The 19,069-nt window shown below is 48.2% G+C and overlaps 1 pseudogene; it reads left to right on the top strand.

Annotated features, from left to right (window-relative positions):
• Window positions 1-18,704: 18,704 nt before the first annotated feature.
• On the top strand, window positions 18,705-18,822 carry LOC119924850 (annotated as a pseudogene).
• Window positions 18,823-19,069: the final 247 nt, after the last annotated feature.

Consider the following 19,069-nt stretch of genomic DNA (forward strand, 5'->3'; position numbering starts at 1 on the left):
TTCACTTCTCTGAGCTTCAGTTCCCTTATCTTGAGAAGCAGCGTGGCTCAGTGGAAAGAGCCCAGGCTTTGGAGTCAGAGGTCATGGGTTCAAATCCCGGCTCTGCCAACTGTCAGCTGTGTGACTTTGGGCAAGTCACTTAACTTCTCTGGGCCTCAGTTACCTCATCTGTAAAATGGAGATTAAGACGGTGAGCCCCCCCCCCCCCGCCCATGGGACAACCTGATCACCTTGTAACCTTTGCAGCGCTTAGAACAGTGCTTTGCACATAGTAAGTGCTTAATAAATGCAATTATTATTATTATTATTATCTGTAAAATTGTGTTTAAGACTGTGAACCTCATGTGGTAAATGAACTGTGTCCAACCTGATTGTCTTGTCTTATGCTGTCGAGTCATCTTCAATCCACTGTGACACCATGGACACATCTCTCCCAGAACACCCCACCTCCATCTGCAATCGTTCTGGTAGTGTATCTGTACAGTTTTCTTGGTAAAATACAGAAGCGGTTTGCCACTGCCTCCTTCTGCGCAGAAAAGTTGAGTCTCCACCCTCGACTCTCTCCCATGCTGCTGCTGCCCAGTGCAGGTGGCTTTTGACATGTATCAGACGGCCTGCCACTCCCTAGCCACTGGCCAAGCTAGGAATGGAATGGCTAGACCTCTGCTTGACTCTCCCTCCCATAGTCGAGACTGGTAGAGTACTGGAAACTCTTCAGGTGCCACCCTGAGAGGGGCCAACCTGATTAGCTTGTATAATAATTGCGGTAGTTGCTAAGTGCTTTCTATATGCCAAGTACTTTACTAAGTTCTGGGTGGATATAAGCAAAACTAGCTGGACACAGTCCCAGAATGGTGTTTTGGTGCTTGGAGAGATACAGAAGAAGTAACGGAAATGAGGGAGGTAGTAGACACATTGGTGATAAGACACAGATGAGGGAGACAACTCAGGAAGAATGTTTCTTTAGGTCTACTAATTCTATTATACCCTACCAAACACTCTGTATAGTGTTCTGCACACAGTAGACTGTAAGCTCCTTGTGAGGGCAGGGATCATGTCTACTAACTCTATGGTACTCTCCCAAGTGCTCGGTACAGTGCTTTGCACCCAATAGAATGTAAACACCTTGAGAGCAGGGATCATGTCTACGAACTCTGTTGTACTCTCCCAAGCACTCAGTACAGTGCTCTGCACGTAGTAGACTAAATTCACTGACACTGTCCTCTCCTAATTCTCCTCTTATCTCTCTGCTCACTCATTCTCAGTCTCTTTCACAGGCTCACCCTCTGCCTCTCACCTCCTGACTGTGGGAGCCCCTCAGGGCTCAGTTCTAGGTCTCTTTCTATTCTCCATCTACACCCACTCCCTTGGAGAACTCATTCGCTCCCATCCATCTCTATGTGGATGATTTCCAAATCTACATCTCCAGTTCTGACCTCTCTCATTCTCTGCAGTCTTGCATTTCCCACTGCCTTCAGGACATCTCTACCTGGATGTCCTGCAGTCACCTCAAACTAAACATGTCCAAAACAGAACTCCTTATCTTCTCCCCTAAACCCTGTCCTCCTCTTGACTTTCCCATCACATAGACCGAACCTCCAATCCTCCCTATCTCACAAACCTGTAACCTTGCCATTATTTTCGACTCATCTCTCTCACAGCCCACATACTGATCTGTCGCCTAATCCAGTCAGTTCAACCTTCACAATATCACCAAAATCTGCTCTTTCCTTTCCAGCCGAATAGTTACCATGCCAATCCAAGCACTTATCTTATTCTACTTTGGTTACTGCATTAGCCTCCTTTCTGACTTCTCTGCCTCCTGTCTCTCCCCACTCCAGTCCATGCTTCACTCTACTACCCAAATCATTTTTCTACAAAACCATTCAGTCCGTGTCTCTGCCCTCCTCAAGAACCTCCAGTGGTTGTCCATCCATCTCCGCACCAAACAGAAACTCCTTACCACTGGCTTTAAAGCCCTCAATCATCATCATCAATCGTATTTATTGAGCGCTTACTGTGTGCAGAGCACTGTACTAAGCGCTTGGGAAGTACAAATTGGCAACATATAGAGACAGTCCCTACCCAACAGTGGGCTCACAGTCTAAAAGATGTCCTGTCATCACCTCAAACTAAACATGTCCAAAACAGAACTCCATATCTTCTCCCCTAAACCCTGTCCTCCTCTTGACTTTCCCATCACATAGACCGAACCTCCAATCCTCCCTATCTCACAAACCTGTAACCTTGCCATTATTTTCGACTCAATCATCTTGCCCCCTCCTACCTTACCTCCCTGATTATCTACTACAATCCAGCCCACACAACTGTGCTCCTCTGGTGTCACCTGCTTACCATCCCTGCATCTCATCTTTCTCACCACCAAGTCCTCACCCATATCTCTCCCCAACTAGACTGTAAGCTCACTTTGGGGAGGGAATGTGTCTGTTTATTGTTATCTTGTACTCAGCCAAGCCCTTAGGAACAGTGCTATGTACACAGTAAGCACTCAATAAATATGATTGAATGAATGAATGAGTCTTGCCTCTAGCCTGGAATTCCCTCCCCTTCAAGTGGGGCAGCCGGGTTGTAGTCAGCCGGATCAGTGAATGCAGCCGTAGCCAGCCTGGCCAGTCAGCCTCTAGCCAGCCAAGCCAGCGTCCAGAGCCACATCCTACTGAAAGCTCACCTCCTCCAGGAGGCCTTCCCAGACTGAGCCCCTTCCTTCCTCTCAACCTCCTCCCCCTCCCCATCCCCCCCGCCCTACCTCCTTCCCCTCCCCACAGCACCTGTATATATGTATATATGTTTGTATGTATTTATTACTCTATTTATTTTATTTGTACATATTTATTCTATTTATTTTATTTTGTTAATATGTTTTGTTTTGTTGTCTGTCTCCCCATTCTAGACTGTGAGCCCGCTGTTGGGTAGGGACCGTCTCTTTATGTTGCCAACTTGTACTTCCCAAGTGCTTAGTACAGTGCTCTGCACTCAGTAAGTGCTCAATAAATACGATTGAATGAATGAACATCCAAAAGGACCAGCAGGTGTGGCCTTAGCCAGCTGGGCTAAAACCAGCTGGGCCAGTGAATATGCTGGGCCATAGCCAACTGGTTGCAGTCTTTTTTCTTCTTTCTTAATGGTATTTGTTAAGTGTTTAATATGTTCCAGGCACTGTATTATGCACTGAGGTAATACAAGCCAATCAGATAGGACTCAGTCCCTATCTCCCATGGGGCTCATAGTCTTGTAATAGCACCAAGAAGTTAATCGACTTGCCCTGGGCCACACAGCAGACAAGTGGTGGAACTGGGGTCAAAACCCCAGAGAAGCAGCGTGGCTCAGTGGAAAGAGCACGGGCTTTGGAGTCCGAGGTCAGGGGTTCATATCCCGGCTCCGCCAATTGCCAGCTGTGTGACTTTGGGCAAGTCACTTAACTTCTCTGGGCCTCAGTTACCTTATCTGTAAAATGGGGATGAGGACTGTGAACCCCACATGGGACAACCTGATCACCCTGTACCTACCCCAGAGCTTAGAACAGCGCTTTTCACATAGTAAGCACTTAATAAATGCCATTGTTATTAGTATTACTAGTATTAAAACTCAGGTCCTCTGACTCTTAGGCCTGTGCTGTTTCCACTAAACCATACTGCTTTCTTTGGGGGTGATCACGAGTGTGGCAGTGGGGAAGGGAGCGGGGGGAAGGGAGTTGGAAAGGAAGGATGCCAGAGGCTCCCCGGCTCCATCAAGGACCCCGTAGAGAGCTGAGAGTCGGGAGCTGAGAGTCGAGTCCCAGTGTATATGGCCATAACCAGCTAGGCCAGCAAATGTAGCCATAAACAGCCAGGCAGTGGCCCTAGTGGCCCTAGCCAGCTGGGCCATAAGAAGCTGGGCCAGTGTAAATGAGCTTTAGCAATCTGGCCCACTTTTCTTCATCTCCCACTCCCTTCTGCGTCACCCTGACTTGCTCCCTTTGCTCTTCCCCCTTCCCAGCCCCACAGCACTTATGTACATATCTGTCATTTTATTTATTTGTGTCGATGTCTGTCTCCCCCACTCTGGACTACAAGTCTGTTGTGGACACGGAATGTTTATTGTTGTATTGTACTCTCCCAAGTGCTTAGTACTGTGCTCCGCACACAGTAAGCGCTCGATAAATACGATTGAATGAATAAATGAATGAATGGTCCAGGGGGTGTAGCCATGGCCACCTGGTTCATAGCCAACTGGGCCAGCATATTTGGCTATAACCAGCCAGGCCAGCACATGTGGGATAGCCAGCTGGGCCAGTGCATGTGGCCTTAACCATTCAGGCCAGTCAATGTGGCCATAGCCAGCTGGGTTATAGCCAGCTTGGCCAGTGTATATGGCCATAAACAGCCAGACCATAGCCAGCTGGGCCAGCACATATGTCCATAGCCAGCTAGGCCACAGCAGGGTATGCAATTTTAGCCAGCCAGGCCAGGGTATATGGTCGTAGCTGGCCTGACCAGGGTATGTGATCTGCTCTGCTTTTGACGGCTCAGACTTGGGCCCTGGAAGCAACGAGGGGAAAAGGAAAATTTTGGAAGCAAAGAGCTTCTCCCTCCTTCAGCGTGTCACTAATCCATAATTCAATATGTCATTGTGCTGGTGAGGTCATTGGATTCCTCCCGCGAAAGAGCGGAAGCCAGCCGCTCCCTCCCAGAGACACTGCAGCGGGCAAAATGGGAAGCTGGGGAGTCTGGGAAACCGTCCTACAGAGGTTGTCACCAGCCGCAGACATGGGGCCCAATCTCTCCTGGCCACTGGCCACAGAATGCTAGGGGCCCTCTTCCTCCTCATCTATTCTGCCTCCTCCTCTTTCTCGCCCTCTTTCTTTTTCTCCCCCTCTTCCTTCTCCTTTTCCTCTTCTTTCACTTCCTCCTCCTCCTCCTCTTTCTTCTCATTTTCCTCCTCCTCCTCCTCCTCCTCCGCCTTCTTCTCTTTCACCTCCTCCTCTTCCTCCTCCTCCTTCTTCTCTTTTTCCTCCTCCTCCTCCTCCTCCTCCTTCTCTTTCACCTCCTCCTCTTCCTCCTCCTCCTTCTCTTTTTCCTCCTCCTCCTCCTCCTCCTTCTTCTCTTTTTCCTCCTCCTCCTCCTCCTCTTTTTCCTCCTCCTCCTCCTTCTTCTTCTCTTTCACCTCCTCCTCCTCCTCCTTCTTTCACCTCCTCCTCTTCCACCTCCTCCTTCTTCTCTTTTTCCTCCTCCTCCTCTTCCTTCTTCTCTTTCTCCTCCTCCTCCTTCTTCTCTTTTTCCTCCTCCTCCTCCTTCTCTTTTTCCTCCTTCTCCTCCTCCTCCTTCTCTTTTTCCTCCTGCTCCTCCTCCTCTGCCTTCTCTTTTTATTCCTCCTCCGGGGCTCATACTGCTGCCCCTGAGTGGTGGAGGAAGAGAATGGATGTGTGTGTGTGTGTGTCTGCCTGTGTGGAAGATGAGGATGGCACTTTGTGTAGGTGGATGTGTTTAAGTGTGTGGGTGTGTGTGAGTATGTGGGTGTTTGGATGTTTGGATGTGAGTGGGAACACTGGGAGGGTGTGAAGACAAACTCCACAGCGTGTCTAAGTGAATAGAGCATGGGCCTTGGAGTCGGAAGTTCATGGTCTCTAATTCCACCTCTGCCACTTGTCTGCTGTGTGACCTAGGACAAGTCACTTAGCTTCTCTGTGCCTCAGTTAACTCATCTGAAAAATGAGGATTGAGAGTGTGAGCCCCATGTGGGACAGGGACTGCGTCCAACCTGATTAACTTGTATCTACCCCAGCACTTAGAACAATGCTTGGCATACAGTAAGCGCTTAACAAGTACCATAATTATTTATTATTATTATTAGTATTAACTCCAATTCTGACACACACACAGTAGTGGCTTATTGAATTACCATTACTGATTGACTGATTGACTGAGGTTGGTAACGCAGCTGGGAAAGGGATCCAGGAATCTGTGACCCTACAGTTTCCTCAGGGGGCTGCTGGCCTAGATAAGTAGAACTCGTCTTCCTGCCTGCCCACCCTTTCCCCCCTCTTCTCTGGAATGCCAATCCCAGACCAAATGTTGAAAAAGACTCAGTGTTCCCGGGGGCTGATCCCAGGGGAGGGAGGGCAAGCTCCTTGGAAATCTACTCTCCACCGACTGGACTGAGGGTCAAGGGTCACTCTGAGATGTGTCTGTGACCCCCGACTTCCTCCTAGGTAGCTCTGCCTCTTCACCCCAGGGATTTCGTCCATCTGAAGCGCTTAGCCTAACGCGGTATCTTCACACACCCGTGGGGTCTCTGCAAAGCGGTGAAGACAGGCCCAGGGGGGCTGGGAGGGCTCTCCCACCTCTGTTCCCACACTCTCCATCCCAGAATTCCCCCTCAGGGGGCCGGCGGGAAGGACAAGGCCTGGCGCGGCCTGGCAGGCTGCTGGGGAGTGAGCGGCGAACAGGACGTTCCGCTTTGCAGAATGGGGGCCGAGGCCCCGTCTCCCCGGAGGGGCCTGTCCTGTCGTAGGAAGCGGCGTGGGAAAGATGCAGGCAGGATTTCGATTAGCTGTGGGGGCGGGAGGGGAGGAAGAACAATCGGGGAGCGTGACCCTGATGGTTTCCGAGAGACGGGACAGAGGGAGGGAGGACGGGTGGGCTGCTGGTGGGTGGGCTTCCGTCCTGGGAAGGACACAGGGTTGGGCTAATGGACTCTTCCAACTCCTGCCTTGGGCCCAGAATCTTGAACCTTTGCTTAGAAGGGACAAGTAAGACTCTCAGTAAGGCCAGAGGGGATTGGGTAGATACATGGATGAGTGTCTGCACTGGATCACTAGAGAGACAAAATCAAGGAGAGTTAGGTGTTGGATGGCCCATGCTGGGTCACTGGGGGAGAGTCACGAATGCAGAGGGGAGAGTCAGGGGTGTCAGATGGACCATCCTGGATTATTGGCGGGAGAGTCAGGGATGGAGGGGGGGGAGGTCATGGGTGTCAGATGGACCACCCTGGATTATTGGCAGGAGAGTCAGGGATGGAGAGGGGAGAACTGGATGTTAGCCGGACCATGCTGGGTCAGTGGGGGAGAGGGGAGAGTCAGGGGAGTTGGACGATCCTTGCTGGAGGAGAATCAGGGTTGGAGAGGGGAGAGTCAGAGGTGTTGGGTGGAGCTGCATCACCAGGGGAGATTCAGAAATAGAGAGGGGAATATCAGGGATGTCGCATGGACTACGCCGGGCCAGTGGGGAGAGTCGGGGTCCTCGGATGGTCCGTGCTGGGTCACTCGGGGAGACTCAGGGTTGGAGGTCGGGGAAGATGCTGATCGGTCCATTCATTCATTCATTCTAACGTATTTACTGAGCACGTACGGTGTGCAAAGCACTATATTCCCTACCATGAGGTAGGCTGTACCCCCGTTGTTGGGTAGGGACTGTCTCTATATGATGCCGACTTGTACTTCCTAAGCGCTTAGTACAATGCTCTGCACAAAGTAAGCTCTCAATAAATACGATTGAATGAATGAATGAATGAAGAGGGCAACCCCCACACACTTCCTCCAGTCACCTAGGTGCCCCTGATGGAAACAGGGCCTGCTAGTTGGAGCAGACAACTATCTCAGGGGGCCATTCATCCCTGGGTGATGTCCTTACTCTCCCATAAGGCAGTCAGCGCTTAGAACAGTGCTTTACACATAGTAAGTGCACAGCATGGCCTTTCTAATGAAACGGGATCCGTTTATCTCGTTACTTGGTCGGACTTCCTGACCGAGAAGGTGGAACACCCCATCTCTCCTTTTAGCCCTTGCAAAAAGCTTCAGCCATTCCAGGGGAAATCAGAACTCTCCTATGAAGGGTTTGGAGGGATTGATCAAACCGTTCATCATTGGTATTTACTGAGTGCTTACTGTGTGCAGAGTCCTGCTCTGCGTCCTTGGGCGAGGACAGCAAGGTAGGTAGACCTGAAGTTGACCTCAAGGAGCTTATCATATATGACTCACTTAGTCCCTGGGTGCCCTGATTTCCCCTCACCCCGTGTAATAATAATAATAATAATAATAATAATAATAATAATAATAATAATAATAATGATATTTATTAAGCGCTTACTATATGCAAAGCACTGTTCTAAGTGCTGGAGAGGGTACAAGTTGATCAGGTTGTCCAACGGAGGGCTCACAGTCTTAATCCCCATTTTACAGATGAGGTAACTGAGGCCCAGAGAAGTGAAGTGACTTGCCCAAAGTCACACAGCTGACAGTTGGCGGAGCTGGGATTTGAACCCATGACCGCTGATTCCAAAGCCCGTGTACTTTCCACGGAGCCACGCTGCTTCTCATGGGGGAACTTGGTAGCCACAATGGCTTTTGGAGGAAATGATTAGAAATCATGCGAGAAGCAGCGTGGCGTAGAGCGTGTGCCCGGGTGTCAGAAGGACCTGGGTTCTAATCCCGGCTCCACCATTTGTCTGCTGCGTGACCTTGGGCGAGTCACTTCACTTCTCTGGGCCTCAGCAGCCGCATTTGTCAAATGGAGATTGAGGCTGCGAGCTCCATGTGAGACAGGGACTGTGTCCAACTCGACTGCCTTTATTCACTCCAGCGTTTAGTACGGTGCCTGGCACATAGTAAGCGCTTATTATTAACAAACACCAGGATCATCAAATTGGAAGATGAGAGACTTCTTCCATCTAGTGGACTTCTGCGACTATTGCCCTCAACCACCGTTCCCTGCAGGGCTTCAGATTTAACCGATTTAAACTCTGCAAATCATTTTCTTCCGGATTACAGTTAAAACAGAATAAATTTACTTTAGTCCCTTGTTTTTAAGCTCTTCTCAATTCTCTCACTGCTGCAGTGGCCTCCTTCAATTGAGAAGCAGTGTGGCTTGACGGAAAGAGCAGGGCCTAGGGAGTCAGAGGTCGTGGGTTCGAATCCCGGCTCTGCCAACTGTCAGCTGTGTGACTTTGGGCAAGTCACTTGACTTCTCTGGGCCTCAGTTACCTCATCTGGAAAATGGGGTTTAAGACTGTGAGCCCCACGTGGGACAACCTGATCACCTTGTTTCCCCTCCCCAGCGCTTAGAACAGTGCTTTGCACATAATAAGCGCTTAACAAATGCCATTATTATTACTATTATCATTATTATTCAATCACGGGGCAGCTGTGGGATGGGGGACTCTGTCCTCTGAGCAGAGCAGGGGGCAGGGGGTAGAGTTTGGGGTCTGGGGAAGGGGGGCCCCTCGTTGAAGCAGGTGGCCACGTTCGATGGTCAGAGGTCAATCAATTAAAGGTATTTATTGAGCGCTTACTGTGTAAAGAACACTGTACTAAGTGCTTGGGAGAAGCAGCATGGTGTTGTGAATAGAGCACGGGCTTAGGAGTTAGAAGGCCAAGGGTCCTAATTCCACCTCTGACACGTGTCTGCTGTGTGACCTTGGGCAAGTCAGTTCACGTCTCTGGGCCTCAGTTACCTCAACTGTGAAACAGGGATTGGAACTGTGAGCCCCACATTGGACAGGGACTGTGTCCAACCCGATTTGCTTGTACCCACCTCAGTGCTCAGGACAGTGCCTGGACATCTTAAGTATATAACAAATCACAGTTATTATTCATTCAATCGTATTTATTGAGCATTTACTGTGTGCAGAGCACTGTACTAAGCCCTTGGGAAGTACAAGTTGGCAACATATATTATTTGGCAGCAAGTTGGCAACATATTATTATTACAGTACAACACAATTGGTACACACATTCGTTTTTAGAGACACATTCTTTTGTTGATAAAGATGTCCGTTTCCAGGGTCTTTCCCTCCCCTCCCTCTTCTACTTGTCTGTTGGGTGACCTTGGACAAGTCACTTCCCTTCACTGCGCCTGTTATCTCATCTGTTAAACGAGGAATAGTCGATCAATCATTCAATCGTATTCACTGAGCGTTTACTGTGTACAGAGCACTGTTCTAAGTGTTTGGGAGAGTACAATGGAGTAAAAGCCCGGGCTTTGGAGTCAGAGACCATGGGTTCAAATCCCGGCTCCGCCAACTGTCAGCTGTGTGACTTTGGGCAAGTCACTCAACTTCTTTGGACCTCAGTTACCTCATCTGGAAAATGGGGATGAAGACTGTGAGCCCCTTGTGGGACAACCTGATTGCCTTGTAACCTCCCCAGCGCTTAGAACAGTGCTTTGCACATAGTAAGCGCTTAATAAATGCCATTATTATTATTATTATTATTATTACAATGCAAAAATATAACAGAGTTGGTAGACACATTCCCTGCCCACAGCGAACTTACAGTGTAGAGGGGGAGAAAATCTGTGAGCCCCCTGTGGGACATGGACTGTGTCCAACCTGATTATCTTGTATCTACCCCAGAGCATAGTACAGTTCCTGGCACATAGTAAGCGCTTAATAAATATCATGAAAAAAAAGGAGGAGGAAGCAGCGTGGCTCAGTAGAAAGAGCCCTGGCTTTGGAGTCAGAGATCATGGGTTCGAATCCCAGCTCTGCCAATTGTCAGCTGTGTGACTTTGGGCAAGTCACTTCACTTCTCTGAGCCTCAGTTACCTCATCTGGAAAATGGGGATTAAGACTATGAGCTGCCCGTGGGACAATCTGACCACCTTGTAACCTCCCCAGCGCTTAGAACAGTGCTTTGCACATAGTAAGCGCTTAATAAATGCCATCAAAAAAAAAAATCAGGAACTTGCCTGGAGTCGGGAAGGAGATCAGGCTGCTGACTTCTGATGCCCTCTCTCTCTGCCATGTGTCTGGCTCTAGAGGCCAGTACCTGTCCATTTTCAGACAGTCATATTTATTGAGCCCTTACTGTGTGCAGAGTACTGTATTAAGCACTTGGGAGAATACACTATAACAATAAACAGACACATTCCCTTGCCACAACGAGCTTAGAGTCTAGTCCGTCGACCCCCGGCCCACGTCAACTCCCGGGCCTGGAATGCCCTCCCTCTGCCCATCCGCCAAGCTCGCTCTCTTCCTCCCTTCAAGGCCCTACTGAGAGCTCACCTCCTCCAGGAGGCCTTCCCACACTGAGCCCTTTCCTTCCTCTCCCCCTCGTCCCCTTCTCCATCCCCCCATCTTACCTCCTTCCCTTCCCCACAGCACCTCTATATATGCATATATGTTTGTACATATTTATTACTCTATTTATTTTACTTGTCCATATCTATTCTATTTATTTTATTTTGTTAGTATGTTTGGTTTTGTCTCCCCCTTTTAGGCTGTGAGTCCACTGTTGGGTAGGGACTGTCTCCATATGTTGTCAATTTGTACTTCCCAAGTGCTTAGTACAGTGCTCTGCACACAGTAAGCGCTCAATAAATACGATTGATGATGATGATGATGATGGGGGGGGTGGGGGGAAGTGGCAGCAAAGTGGCGGTGCCTCTCCTCTCTGCACCTTGATTTGGGCAGGGACACTGAGATATTTTCAGTACCAAAAAACGGGGACCAGGAAACCACAAGGATGGTGGAATGCAGTGTCTATCAATCTGCTTCTTCACCTTTGTCCTTGGATTTGCATCCCCCCACCCCCGCCTATCCCTAATTTATTTATTTATATTAATGTCCGTATTCCCCTCTGGGGCAGGGAATGTGTCTACTAACTCCTGTAATAATTATGGTATTTTGGGAAGCGCTATGTGCCAGGCACTGCCCGGTGGATGCAAACAAATTGGGTTGGACACAGTCCCTGTCCCACGTGGGGCTCAAAGTCTCGCTCCCCATTTCACAGATGAGGTAACTGAGGCTCAGAGAAGTTAAGTGACTTCTTCAAGGTCACACAGAAGATAAGTGGAAGAGCGAGGACTAGAAGCCATAACCTTCCGACTCCCAGGCCTGTACTATATCCACAAAGCTATGTTAACTCCTTTATATTATGCTTTCCTAAGCGCTTAGTACAGTGCTCTGCACACAGTTAGCACTCAATAAATATTATTGATCGATTTATTGATTGACTGCAAGCTCCCTTCTATGTTATAAACTTGTTATGGGCAGGGAAGGTGTCTGCTAATTCTGTTCTAATTCTGCTAATTCTGCTAATACTTTTAGACTGTGAGCCCACTGTTGGGTAGGGACTTTCTCTATATGTTGCCAATTTGTACTTCCCAAGCGCTTAGTACAGTGCTCTGCACATAGTAAGCGCTCAATAAATACGATTGATGATGATGATGATGTTGTATTGTACTCTCCCAAGCGCTTCGTATAGTACTCTCCGCCACTTGCCAGCTGTGTGACCTTGGGCAAGTCACTTAACTTCTCTGAGCCTCAGTTACCTCATCTGTAAAATGGGGATTAAGCCTGTGAGCCCCACATGGAACAACCTCATAATAATAATAATAATAATGTTGGCATTTGTTAAGCGCTTACTATGTTCAAAGCACTGTTCTAAGCGCTTGGGGGGATACAAAATGATCAGGTTGTCCCACATGGGGCTCATAGTCTTAATCCCCATTTTACAGATGAGGTAACTGAGGCTCAGAGAAGTTAAGTGACTTGCCCAAGGTCACATAGCAGATATGTGGCAGAGCCGGGATTCGAACCCATGACCTCTGACTCCAAAGCCCAGGCTCTTTCCACTGAGCCACACCTTGCAACCTTCCCAGCCCTTTGGACAGTGCTTTGCACATAGTAAGCGCTCAATAAATACCATTATTATTATTACTCTACACATCGTAAGCGCTCAATAAATACCTTTGATTGATTGATTGATTGATTGGTTTTCCCAAGGTGCGTGTCACCTTCAAACGGCCACTAGGTGTCAGCAGAGTATCAGGCCGATCATTCAATAGTATTTATTGAGCGCTTATTGTGTGCAGAGCACTGTACTAAGCGCTGGGGAAATACAAGTTGGCAACATATAGAGACGGTCCCTACCCAACAACGGGCTCACAGTCTAGAAGGCAGGCAGTGTGGGCCCCAAACCTGGATTTTTTTTTGTCTTTATGATATCTGTTAAGCTCTTGTTATGTGCCAGACACTGTATTAGGCGCTGGGATCGATACAAGCTAATCAGGTTGGACACAGTCCCTGTCCCACGGCGGGGGCTCTCCACTCTTAATCCTCATTTTACAGATTAATTAACTGAAGCCCAGAGAAGTTAAGTCACTAAAAAGTGACTTTTTAGACTGTGAGCCCACTGTTAGGTAGGGACTGTCTGTATATGGTGCCAACTTGTACTTCCCAAGCGCTTAGTACAGTGCTCTGCACACAGTAAGCGCTCAATAAATACGATTGATGGATTGATTGATTGCCCACTTTGTGAATTGGTACTGAATTACAACCTGATTTAAAAGAGTATTTTGAAGAAATAGAAGTGTTTATTTTTTCCTTTGGGTTGGGTTTTTTGCCCCTTGTTTGTAGTATTTGCAGCATTTTATTTTGGCCTGGTCCTGGCATGAGAGGAAAGTCTTTGAAGTTTTGTTTTGACAGCTGAGTTTGGGCAGCACTGAATAATAATCATTAATAATTATGGTATTTGTTAAACGCTTACTATGTGCCAAGCACTGTTCTAAGCACTGAGGTAAATACAAAGCAATCAGGTTGTCCCACGTGGGGCTCACGGTCTCAATCCTCATTTGACAGATGAGGTCACTGAGGCATAGAGAATAATAATAATAATAATAATAATAATAATAATAATAATAATAATGGCATTTATTAAGCACTTACTATGTGCATAGCACTATTCTCAGTGCTGGGGAGGTTACAAGGAGATCAGATTGTCCCATGGGGGGCTCACAGTCTTAATCCCCATTTTACAGATGAGGTCACTGAGGCACAGAGAAGTGAAGTGACTTGCCCAAGGTCACTCAGCAAACAAGTGGAGGAGCCAGAATTAGAACCCACGACCTCTGACTCCCAAGCCCGGGCTCTTGCCACTAGGCCATGCTGCTCCTCATTCATTCATTCAGTCATTCAATCGTATTTATTGAGTGCTTACTGTGTGCAAAGCACGGTAGTAATAATAATAATAATAATAATAATAATAATAATAATAATAATTGCACTTATTAAGCTCCTACTATGTGCAAAGCACTGTTCTAAGCACTGGGGAGGTTACAAGGAGATCAGGTTGTCCCACGGGGGGCTCACAGTCTTAATCCACATTTTACAGATGAGGTCACTGAGGCACAGAGAAGTTAAGTGATTTGCCCAAGGTCACTCAGCAAACAAGTGGAGGAGCCGGAATTAGAACCCACGACCTCTGACTCCCAAGCCCGTGCTCTTGTCACTAGGCCATGCTGCTCCTCATTCATTCATTCAGTCATTCGATCGTATTTATTGAGCGCTTACTGTGTGCAAAGCACGGTAGTAATAATAATAATAATAATGGCACTTAGCGCTTACTATGTGCAAAGCACTGTTCTAAGCGCTGGGGAGGTTACAAGGAGATCAGGTTGTCCCACGGGGGGCTCACAGTCTTAATCCCCATTTTCCAGATGAGGGAACTGAGGCCCAGAGAAGTGAAGTGACTTGCCCAAAGTCACACAGCTGACAGTTGGCAGAGCTGGGATTCGAACCCATGACCTCTGACTCCAAAGCCTGTGCTCTTTCCACTGAGCCACGCTGCTTCTCCAAGAGCTTCCAAGAGTAAGAGCTTCGGAGAGTTCAACATAAGAATAAACAGACACATTCCCTTCCTGGTCCCGCATCGCACAGAGCATGGATGAGCAGAGAAGCAGTGTGGCCTATTGGATAGAGCCCGGGGCCTAAGAGTCAGAAGGTCATGGGTGTTAATCCCAACTACCCCCCTTCTCTGCTGTGTGACTTTGGGCAAATCACTTCACTTCTCTGTGCCTCAGATACCTCATCTGTAAAATGGGGATTAAAAGTGAGCCAAATGTGGGACAACCTGATTACCCTTATCCACCCCAGAGCTTGGAACAGTGCTTAGCACATAGTAAGCGCTTAACAAATACCATCATTATTATAAAGTAGACGTGGAGCCAAGTGGGCGGGACAGGACTGGGAGTGAGGACACCCAAGTTCTACTTCCGGCTCTACCCCTGCCCTGCTGTGCGATCTTGGGTGAATCACTGCCCTTCTCTGGGCCACGATTTCCTCCCTCCCTCTTAGACCGTGAGCCGCGTGTGGGACAGTGCGACGATCCCATGTGATTATCCTGCATCTGCACCAGCATCTGACAATCAATCAATCAGTGGTGTTCATTGAGTGCTTATCGTGTGAGGAGGACTGTACTGGCACAAAGGAAGCATTTAATAAACGTCATTATCATTATAATCATCCTGTCTTGCTACTCTCCTACTCCAACCCAGCCCACAAACTTCGCTCATCTAACGCCAACCTTCTCACTATATCTCGATCTCATCCATTTCAGTGCCATCCTCTCACTCACATCCTGCCTGGATCTGGAATACCCTCCCTTCTCATATTCAACTGAAAATAACTCTCCCCTTCACCTTCAAAGCCTCACTGAAGGCCCATCTCCTCCAGGAGCCCTTCCCAGACGAAGCCCACCTCGTCTCCCCCTCCCTTCTGCGTCACCCTGACTTACTCCCTTTATTCATCTCCCCTCCCAGGCCCATAGCACTTCCAGCGGAAGGAGCATGGGCTTTGAAGTCAGAGGTCATGGGTTCAAATCCCGACTCCGCCAATTGTCAGCTGTGTGACTTTGGGCAAGTCACTTCACTTCTCGGGGCCTCAGTTCCCTCATCTGTAAAATGGGGATTAATGTGAGCCCCCCGTAGGACAACCTGATCACCTTGTAACCTCTCCAGCGCTTAGAACAGTGCTTGGCACATAGTAAGTGCTTAATAAATGCCATTATTATTATTATATCTGTAATTTATTGATTTATATTCATCATCATCATCGTCATCAATCATCAATCGTATTTATTGAGCGCTTACTGTGTACAGAGCACTGTACTAAGCGCTTGGGAAGTACAAGTTGGCAACATATGGAGACAGTCCCTACCCAACAGTGGGCTTGTCTCATCCTCTAAACGGTAAGCTCGTTGTGTGCAGGGAATGTCTCTGTTGCAGTGTTATTTTGTACTTTCCCAAGCACTTGGTTTAGTGTTCCGCACATGGTAAGCACTCAGTAAATATGTTTGATTGACTGACTGTCTTTCAGTTTCCAAAACAACTCCCAGATGTACCAAGTTAAGGCAGCAGCCAGTGAAGCTCTGCTCCTCTTCCTCAGCGTCATCCTTGGATCCAAGAAAACAATGTCTCTGTGGCCACACAGACTACCAACCCCTGGGGTTTTTATAGAGCACTTTAATTTTCCAAAATGCTTTCACACCACTTTGGTTTTTTCCCACGTAACACAAAGCACTCTCCCATCATCGGTCCTCACAGATCCCTGGGAGGTGCAGAAAGACAAAGATTTTCTTCTCCCCGTTTTACAGATGAGGACCCAGAGAGGGCGAGTGATTTGGCCAAGGTCACTCAGGGGCAGAGCTGGGATCGGAACTCTGGTCTCCTGATTTGCAGCCCTGCCCCGGCTTCCCTAGGCCTGGCTGTGTCCCTTCTGCGTCCCGAGAGAAGCAGCGTGACCTAGTGGGAATAGCACAGGCCTGGGAGTCAGAGGATCTGGGTTCTAATTCCGCTGCCACCTGCCTGACTTCCTCTGTGCCTCGATTCCCTCATCTGTAAAATGGGGCTAAATACTGGTTTTCCTTACTACCTAGACTGTGAGCCCCTTATGAGGCCTGATTATCTTGTATCTAGCCCAGCACTTGACACATAGTGCTTAACAAATACTATTATTATTATTACTATTCACAATGGGATTAACTTCAGTCAATCAGTCAATCATAATTATTGAGTACTTACCATACTAAGCTCTTGGGAGAGTAATAATAATAATAATAATGGCATTTATTAAGCACTTACTATGTGCAGAGCACTGTTCCAAGCGCTGGGGAGGTTACAAGGTGATCAGGTTGTCCCATGGGGGGCTCACAGTCTTCATCCCCATTTTACAGATGAGGTAACTGAGGCACAGAGAAGTTAAGTGACTTGTCCAAAGTCACACAGCTGACAATTGGCGGATCCGGGATTTAAACCCAGGACCTCTGACTCCAAAGCCCCCACTCTTTACCACTGAGCCATGCCGCTTCACGTACAGCATTGTAACAGAGACATTCTCTGCCCACAGTGAGCTTAAAGCCTAGAGAGGGAGACAGACATTAATATAAATAAATAAATTATGGATAGATTCAAAAGAGCTGTGGGGCTGGGAGCTGTGGGGATGAATAAAGGGATAAGTCAGGGTGATGCAGAAGGGCGTGAAAGAAAAGGAAAGGAGGGTTTAGTCAGGGAAGGCCTCTTGGAGGAAATGTACTTTCAATAAGGCTTTGAATGTGGGGAGAGTCTGGCGGATATGAAAGAGGGAGGGGATTCCATACCTGAGGCAGGTGGCGAGATAGACGAGATCAAGGTATAGTGAGTAGCAAATAATAATAATAATAATAATGGCATTTATTAAGCACTTACTATGTGCAGAGCACTGTTCCAAGCGCTGGGGAGGTTACAAGGTGATCAGGTTGTCCCACGGGGGGCTCACAGTCTTCATCCCCATTTTACAGATGAGGTAACTGAGGAGCAAAGTGTGCGGACTGGGTCGTAGTAGCGGATTAGCGAGGTGAGGTAGGATGGGGAAAAGGGATTGAGTGTTTTAAAGCTGATGGTAAGGAGCTTTTGTTTGATGCCGAGGTGGAGGTGGGAGTAGGTTCTTGAGGAGTGGGGAACATGGCCTGAACAACTCTGCAGAAAAATGATCCAGGCAGAAGAGTGAAATATGAACTGGAATGAGGAGAGACAGGAGGCAAGGGAGGTCAGCAAGGAGGCAAGGAGGAGGTAATCAAGGCAGGATAGGAGAAGTGCTTGGATTAACATGGTAGCAGCTTGGATGGAGAGGAAAAGATGGATTTTAGCCATGTTGTAGATGTTCAACCGCCAGGATTTAGTGATAGATTGAATACGTGGGTTGAATGAGAGAGGAAGGAGTCAAGAATAACTTGTATCTATCCCAGTGTTTAGAATAGTGCTTGACCGAGTAAGCCCTTGCAAATAATAATAATAATAATATATTAAACATTTACTATGTCCCCAACACTGTGCTAAGCTCTAGGGTACATAAAATATAAGCAGATTGGACACAGTCCCTCTTCTGAATGGAGCTCACAGACTAAAATGGAGGGAGAACAGGGATTTTGTCCCCATTTTACAGATGAGGAAACTGAGGCCCAGAGAAGTTAATAGCTTGCTCAGGGTCACACAGCAGCCAAGCGACAGACATGGGATTGGGACCCAGGTTTTCAGCCTCCCAGTCCTGTGCTCTTTCCACTTGGCCACACTGTTTAAATGCAATAATAATCATTATGATAATTGGCAGGGGAGAGGAGGCGCATGGACAATTCTGCACCCTCGGAGCCGGGGATTTCCCTACTCCCAGGCCGTTTCTGCCCGAGGCATCCAAAAGGCTCTTTTGTTGATAGCAGCAGGCATGACAGCAGGTGTGACTAGGGTGGAGGGCTGGGAGACAGAGGGGAGTAGCCCTGAGCCTGGGGGAATGGAGGGGTGGTGATGAGGGGGAGAGTTTCCATGGAGACGGGTCCTGGAGCTGCTATAGTAGGTCCTGGGGTCCCCGTTGGGTACCGGAGTCCAGGACACTTTCACACAAACCCTCTCAGTCCCGGAGCCTCCTCAGGGACCCTGGGCACTGTGAGGGTCCTGGGGGTCGCCCAAGGCCATATCAACTTGGAAACATCTGATCTCATCTGATCTCAGAAGCTAAGCAGGGTCAGGACTGGTTAGTACTTGGATGGGAGACCGCCTGGAATATCGGGTGCTGTAGGCTCTCTCCCCCTCTAGACTATAAGCTCATTGTGGGCAGGGAATGTGTCCGTTATATTGTTATGTTGGGCTCTCCCAAGCACTTAATAGAATACTCTGCAAATGGTAAGCGCTCAATAAATACGATTGACCGACTGACCGATTGTTGATGGTATTTGCTAAGCTCTTCCTATGTGCCAGGCACTGTACTAGGTGCTGGGCTGGATACCAGCAAATCGGGCTGGACACAGTTCGGGTCCCACATGGGGCTC

The sequence above is a fragment of the Tachyglossus aculeatus genome, chromosome 2, assembly GCF_015852505.1.
Source record: "Tachyglossus aculeatus isolate mTacAcu1 chromosome 2, mTacAcu1.pri, whole genome shotgun sequence".
NCBI lineage: Eukaryota > Metazoa > Chordata > Mammalia > Monotremata > Tachyglossidae > Tachyglossus > Tachyglossus aculeatus.